The 6933-nt window shown below is 39.3% G+C and overlaps 1 long non-coding RNA gene across 2 annotated transcripts; it reads right to left on the bottom strand.

The window, feature by feature from the left end:
• Nucleotides 1-621: 621 nt before the first annotated feature.
• On the bottom strand, nucleotides 622-5974 carry LOC120290938. Of its 2 annotated transcripts, none has more exons than XR_005548738.1 (4): nucleotides 5858-5974; nucleotides 1652-1733; nucleotides 1501-1553; nucleotides 622-811 (listed from the first exon to the last, which is right to left on the bottom strand). It is a non-coding gene; the product is annotated as an uncharacterized LOC120290938 (long non-coding RNA). The 2 variants fall into 2 exon arrangements; XR_005548737.1 differs by lacking the exon at nucleotides 5858-5974 and adding an exon at nucleotides 2414-2613.
• Nucleotides 5975-6933: the final 959 nt, after the last annotated feature.

Raw genomic sequence — 6933 nt, 5'->3', positions numbered from 1 at the left:
CAGATGAGTGGATGGACTGGGCCAAGAAAGAGAGTGACACTTGCGAGACGAAAGAGGAGTGCGCCAACCTAATTATGAAGTATGGGGTCGCTCTCAAGCATCTATGCAAAAAATTCAAGGATTTAGATACTAACCCAACAGGTAACTCCAACTTAGATTTCGGTGATATGGATTGGGCTATCAACGGCATCATTCAACTCTTGGGCGAACCCATTATCGAAGATGCTCTTTGGGGTAGTGTCGACGGTCACTCTGATATAGATACTAGTGCATGCAAAAGGCCTTCGACGAAATAAAGAGCCCAGCGGGAGACTTGGACCTTCGCTGGACCATGGGTTTCAAAACTAGTTGTTCAATTCTGATCATATCCGATGCACGTTCGGACTCGTTTGATGGTGAATTTGCTTATGGTTTCTCTGCTATCTCTTCTTCGCACGTGAATTTGGTTCTCTCTCCAAGGGAATGCCCAATTTGCAGAATACGAATGTACATCCATTTTCTATGAGCTAAATGTCCGTTTTCTTATGTGTTGCTGTCTTATAATTTTATGAACCGTCATTTTTACACGACACCCATGTCCAAATTCTCCAATTCTCGTGCTAGCATGAACGAACGCACTGTTAGAAGAATTAAACAAGTTAAAGAAGATCAGAAGTGTATAGAAGTCAGTAACAGCAGAAAAGCCAAACCTGAAAAAGTAACTGGAACAGAGGAAGCTAAACCAGAGGAAGGTCGTGGGTTGGCGATCCAAGTGAACGAATGAGCTGGCGATCCATGACTACAGGAGCTGGCGAATCCGTGAAAGCAGAACCTGAAACACAGAAGCAGATCAAGCAAATTAAAGAAGCAGCAATCAGAAGAAATACACGTGTGTTGTTCACATTATTCGGTTGTAACTTCTATAACAGAAAATAGTTGAGCCGTGACTAGTATAAAAGGAAAAGATAGAACAAGAGAAGGTGTGCGAGAGTTTATTGTTAGTTTCTAAGGTTGAAAGCTTCTCTCGATTCATCAAGAGCTTCTTCTTCTTCTTCCTCTCTGTATCTCGTGAAATGATGAAAGATTGTGTAAAGAATAAACTTGAAGTACTCAAGAAGAAATACAAACAGAAGCCGAGGTATTCTCATTGCTTGTTCGAGATCTAAACTTCTCTCATATATCAATCTTGTTCTGTATTCGATTTCTTCTCATGGTATCGTAGCATGATTTCCACGGGTATGATAGATCTGGTGTGTTCTTACTGCATGATGTTATAAAGATCATGATATCTCACAGATAGTTTACTTCAAAGTCTACTGGATTATCTGCGGATTTCAAAAGTCTTTGAACATAGAAGAATGGCTACTAGACTTCAGAAGTATCCATTCCCTATTCATGTGAATATAGGGAACTTTGTTACCATCAAGTTGAATGAAGAAAACTTTCTGTTGTGGCAAGCTCAGTTTAATAGATTTCTGAAAAGCCAAGATTTAATCGGTTTTATTGATGGTGAAACTTTACCTCCAAATCGAATGATACAAACTGAGACTGGAGAAATGATGAACCCTGATTACCTGGATTGGATAAAAACCGATCAGCTTATATCTTCCTGGATAAGCGGTGCAAAGTATCGAAAATATTCTAAGTCTAATAATCGGCTTAGAAACCTCACTTGAAGTATGGCAGGCTCTCATAAATAGATTTACACAGAAATCTGTTGCAAAGGAGTTTGAGTTGAGAGGAAAACTTCAAGCCTGCAAGAAAAGAAACAGATCACTGAGTGAATATCTCGAGAGAATTCAAAACCATTTGCGATCAATTGAATGCAATTGGAAAGCCTGTTGACAATATAACAAGAATGTTTGGCATATTGGAAGGGCTAGGTCCTGAATATGAAACTTTCAGGACAACCATGTATTGTCTTAAGCCTCGGCCAGTATGAAGAAGTAATCTCACAACTTGAGAGGTTTGAAACTCGATTACAAACATACTCCATGAATGAGTATAACTCTAACTGGCCTATTATGGGCAAAGGAAAGCTGGAACAAGTCAGCAAAGAATCAATCCCAGAAATCAAAGAGAAGTTTTCGAGGAGAAGTTAACTATGGCGAGGTCAGCCCTTTATTAGAAGAGAATATGGAAATAATTCTGCGAAGCTGGAAGGAATCAATTCAATAGAATGAATAACATGTATTCAACTCAGCAAGGTCGGGTTAATAAGGATAACTGGTCTGTTATGGACAAGGATTTCGACCTTATTCAAATTCTGCACAAAGGTATCAAAATGTTAGATCTTATCCACCACAAAGCTCAAATGGTGATAGACAAGCACAGAACACAAAGCCTACTAATAATGTCCCTCTACAATGCCAGATCTGTAAGAAATCAGGTCACACAAAGACTCGGATGTTGGTATAGGTTCGACAATTCATACCAGGTAGATGAGATACCAACTGCATTAGCAGCAAGACACATTGAAGAACCCTATGGCTCAGAATGGTATCCAGATACAGGGGCTACATCACACATTACCTCAGAACCTGGTATGATTCAAACCTATAATACATATAGTGGTAATGACACTGTCATGATAGGAGATGGATCTCATTTGTCAATCTCATGCATTGGTAATGGAATACTAAATACGGAAATAGCAAATTACCTCGAATGATGTATTAGTAGTCCCCGCAATCACCAAGAATCTTCTATCGTATCAAAAACCGATGATGACTATCCCCTTGTTCTTTTATTTTTGATAAACATGGGGTATATATGAAGGACAATCACAGTCATACAATGGTGAAGCTAGGAAGGAAAGTCAAGGGGCTCTACCGGTGGAACCTAAAGCTGCAGAAGTTTTCTTCACACGACTCAACAGAAATAGCAGAAGATACCCGGCATCAAAGGCTTGCTCACACCAATCTTAAAACAAGTGAAGATCCCGCGAAACAAAATCTCATTCAAATTAGTTCCAATACTCGGAATATATGTAGCACTGTCAAGTTGCTAAAAGCTCAGCCTTATCTTTCCACTCCTCGACCATATTTCTAATGTTCTATTAGAAAGAATACATTGTGATGTATGGGGACCTTCGCCAATTCAACTGCTCAGAAATTCTCCTACTATGTCATTTTTGTGGATGATTTTTCTAGGTATAGCTGGATATATCCTATGAGACAGAAATCAGAAGTATATGAAATATTCGTTATGTTTCAAAGACTTGTAGAAAATCAGCTTAATCACAAGATCAAAATCTTGCAGAGTGATGGAGGTGGTGAGTTCACTAGTAATAAATTCCAACTTCATCTACAGAAGTCCGGAATTAAGCAATTTATCTCATGTCCTCACACACCGAGCAAAATGGTGTCTCGGAGAGAAAACATAGACATGTGATTGAATTAGGACTAGCAATGATGTATCATGCTAAAGTACCACCGAAATATTGGGTCGATGCATTCAAAACAGCAGTTTATGTTATCAATCTTCTGCCCACAGCAAACTACACATGCATTCACCTCATTACAAACTCTACAATCGGACACCAGACTATTACTATCTTCGAGTTTTTGGATCAGCTTGTTATCCATGTCTCGGGCATTACACAAAGCATAAATTTGATCCAAGATCACTCACCGTATCTTTCTTGGCTACAAGTGAGAAGCATAAAGGATACAGTGTGCCTCTTACCTACAAATGGAAGAATTTACATCAGCGAGACATGTACTATTTGATGAGAATGTCTTTCCCTTTATTCATACACTCGATCAATATCGCAGGGATCCGATCTATACGACAAAGGGATAAAAGGAGTCCTATCCTCCAGTTCCAACTATACTAAGAAGTCTCCATCACAAGACAATCTGTCAAAGGGATACTTGCAGCATACCAGAATCAATCAAATAGCTCCAGCAATACAAAATGATGAGCTCACCTCAAATAATTATGAAGGTCGATCTCACATCAGTCATCTTCACCCAGATATTGCATCTGAAAATATACCTGGTATTGAAATACAGAATGCTGTTAATAATATCTCTAGTAATAGTGAATCACATCAGTCATCTTCGACCATAGAGGAACAAATATCTACAAATCAAGAGCATGTCTCACTACCCACTGCCGACACAGGACAAACTCAAAACAAAGTGTTGACACTTTGAAAATATGACAGTACATCTTCAACTCATCCTATGCAAACTAGACTACGGTCTGGAATTATTAAAGCAAACCCCAAATATGCATGTCCGTTGAGTATAAGATTCTGTTGAACCAAAATCAATAAAGTCCGCATTAGCACACCAAGGATGGTATCAAGCAATGCAAGAAGAAATGGATGCATTATATCGAATCAAACCTCGGGAAGTAGTTCCTCGAGATAATCACATGAATGTAATCGGGTGCAAATGGGTGTTCAAGACAAAACTTGCACCCGATGGAAGCTTGATAGACTTAAAGCTAGGCTTGTAGCCAAAGGCTTTCATCAAGAAGAAGGTCTTGATTTCACGAAACCTTCGATCCGTAGTGAAACATGCAACAATTCGAATAATTCTGTCGGTAGCTATGATGAAACAATGGAAAATCCATCAATTAGATGTCAAAAATGCTTTCTTACATGGACACTTAAGTGAAATGTGTATATGGAATGCCCTCCGAGGCTTTAAAGACACACAAAGGCCTCACCATGTTTGTCTCCTTCGAAGATCTCTTTATGGACTTCGACAAGCTCCTCGAGCTTGGTTTGATAAATTCAGCAGCTTCCCCGCTTGAATATGGCTTTTACGTAGCTCCACCGATCCTTCTCTCGTTCATCCCGCATACCGAATCGGACACTATCCTTCTCTTACCGTATGTAGATGATATTATTCTCACCGGCAGCTCATCTCACATGATTTCTAGTCTCATTACTTCACTAAGCATTCATTTTCATATGAAGGATCTAGGTGCTCTACACTATTTTCTTGGCATTGAAGCTACACGAAATCCAGTTATCTATTCCTTTGCCAAACCAAATATGCTCTAGATCTTCTCACCCGAGCTCATATGCAAGATTCCAAACCTCTTTCAACTCCTCTCTCACTCAAACCATCCATTTTAATCAATGATTCTCTACCTTTGCATAATCCTACTGAGTACAGAAGCTTAGTTGGCGGTTTGCAATACCTCACCTTAACCAGACCCGGACATTGCTTATGCCACAAATATACTGGTCAACGAATGCAGCAACCTACAATTGCAGACTTCAACGGGTTAAAAAGAGTCTTACGGTATGTAAAGGGTACCATCAAGCTTGGCTTATTTCTTCACTCTCAAGGTACAATGCATCTCTATGGTTATTCCGATTCGATTGGGCTGGTTGTGTCGAAACCGGAAGATCAACAACTGGTTTCGTATATATATTGGATCCAATCTTATATCCTGGGCAGCAAAGAAACAACCTACCGTGAGCAGATCATCTACTGAAGCTGAATACCGTGCTCTTGCATCAGCCACTGCCGATCTTACATGGGTCAGTTTTGTATTACGTGATATAGGCTGTTTTCTTAAGCCTCCTATTCATCTGTATTGTGATAACAAGTCAGCAATATCTCTTACTCGAATCCTATCTTACATGCTCGAACCAAACATATTGAAATAGATTTTCACTTTGTTCGGGAAAAAGTCTCCTCAGGGTCACTACAGGTCAGCTACATTCCAAGTTCTTATCAATTAGCTGATATTTTTACAAAACCATTGACAAGCAGAGCACATTCTTATATGCGAACCAAATTGGGAATTTCTACACTCTCCATTCCCAATTTGAGGGGGGATGTTAGAAGAATTAAACAAGTTAAAGAAGATCAGAAGTGTATAGAAGTCAGTAACAGCAGAAAAGCCAAACCTGAAAAAGTAACTGGAACAGAGGAAGCTAAACCAGAGGAAGGTCGTGGGTTGGCGATCCAAGTGAACGAATGAGCTGGCGATCCATGACTACAGGAGCTGGCGAATCCGTGAAAGCAGAACCCGAAACACGTAAGCATCAAGCAAATTAAAGAAGCAAGAAATCGGAAATACACGTGTGTTGTTCACATTATTCGGTTGTAACTTCTATAACAGAAAATAGTTGAGCCAAAGACTAGTATAAAAGGAAAAGATAGAACAAGAGAAGGTGTGCGAGAGTTTATTGTTAGTTTCTAAGGTTGAAAGCTTCTCTCGATTCATCAAGAGCTTCTTCTTCTTCTTCCTCTCGTATCTCGTGAAATGATGAAAGATTGTGTAAAGAATAAACTTGAAGTACAAGAAGAAATACAACAGAAGCTGAGGTATTCTCATTGCTTGTTCGAGATCTAAACTTCTCTCATATATCAATCTTGTTCTGTATTCGATTTCTTCTCACGCACAAGCACCAATTCAGATTCTTCCAAAAATTAAATGAAAGATATGGCATTTTTGGGACCCAGCAAAAACAGAACAAAAATAGCGCCACACCAAAATTAAATGTAAGATAGATTGATATCTACGGCAATAACAGCAGGACAACTCCCTCATTTCAAAGTTCAAGCAAAGTCCATATCAGCTCAACGATTAACATGACAAAGAAGAAATTTTCACATGCTAAAACCCCTTAGTCCATTAAGTATTCCAGACAGCACAAAGCATGAGTCTCGACTGCAGGCCAATGCAACAAGGATATAAAGACCAAGAGCATCATAGTCATTAGGCAGAGGAAAGCAAACATCAAGAACAACATTAAGGTCCCACAGACTAAGCTTCCTCAACTGGAGCATTTGTCTGCAAAAAGATATACCTGATATCATTACGTTTGTATATCAAATCATCGTCCAGAATTTCTCGAAGTCAATCGAATCAATATTGAAGGATTTTACCGAAATGACATCCAGCAAATGCACCGGCAATTCAGATTTGACCAACCTGTAGTTTCTTCAAAAGGTTGATCAGCGGAACCAGGGCAGGAAT

Source organism: Eucalyptus grandis, chromosome 2 (assembly GCF_016545825.1).
Source record: "Eucalyptus grandis isolate ANBG69807.140 chromosome 2, ASM1654582v1, whole genome shotgun sequence".
NCBI lineage: Eukaryota > Viridiplantae > Streptophyta > Magnoliopsida > Myrtales > Myrtaceae > Eucalyptus > Eucalyptus grandis.
The sequence above is the reverse complement of the archived record's forward strand: the minus strand, read 5'-3'. Positions and strand labels throughout refer to the sequence as shown.